We start from the raw sequence: 641 nt of genomic DNA, 5'->3' as shown, positions 1-641 counted from the left end.
ATGTTGAAACCATTTAAAAAAATTTAAAGTAAAAATCTCAACTTTTAAAATGGATTTTCACATCATATAGCTGTAAAGTTGCAGAATATTACCGTTATTCGCTTTGAAATGTTTACTTGCATCACAATGAAAATAAGTTATTTACACGTTTTAGATTGAAAATATATTTTGAAAAATAATTTTGTATGTGTTTATTGTTATTTAATGTAACCTATGTATTTAAAAAAAAAAAATTGTTTTTTTATTTCATAATGTGTTTGTTTTATTTTATTCAGTGGCATGTAGGAACTCTCCTCCGCCAGCGCAACCCGGATTAAAAAGCGAGCGCACCAAACACAAAGGCGTGTTTATATCTATGGGCGGGACCATAGATATGGGCGGGACACTCCCATTTCAACCAATCAGCGTCGTCCAAAGCAGTCTACGTCTGTCGCATTCGTGAACAGTCGTTCCTTCAAGCAGGCAACTCTCAGCAGCCGTCAGTTTGTGCTACACGTATGAACATCTGTATGGGATGACAATGTATGACAATAATGACTATGCATGAAGAAAGGACAGAACACCGGCTGAGAATCTTTTGTGGTAAGCTCTGCTCGACTCCACCTGCGGTGTAGTTGCAGCTTTAAAGTAGAGTAAGAGTG

General features: G+C 36.7%; 1 protein-coding gene across 1 annotated transcript in view; it reads left to right on the top strand.

Annotated features, from left to right (window-relative positions):
* The first annotated feature begins 457 nt into the window (after positions 1 to 457).
* lancl2 (LanC lantibiotic synthetase component C-like 2 (bacterial)) overlaps positions 458 to 641 on the top strand; it is a 20,079-nt gene continuing 19,895 nt past the window's right edge. Inside the window, exon 1 of the mRNA XM_037694172.1 lies at positions 458 to 582. The gene's annotated coding sequence lies outside the window, so the exon portion shown is untranslated. The remainder of the gene's footprint in view (positions 583 to 641) is intronic.

The sequence above is a fragment of the Nematolebias whitei genome, chromosome 20 (genome assembly GCF_014905685.2).
Source record: "Nematolebias whitei isolate Nwh7 chromosome 20, NemWhi1, whole genome shotgun sequence".
NCBI lineage: Eukaryota > Metazoa > Chordata > Actinopteri > Cyprinodontiformes > Rivulidae > Nematolebias > Nematolebias whitei.
This window is presented reverse-complemented; position numbering and strand designations above follow the sequence as displayed.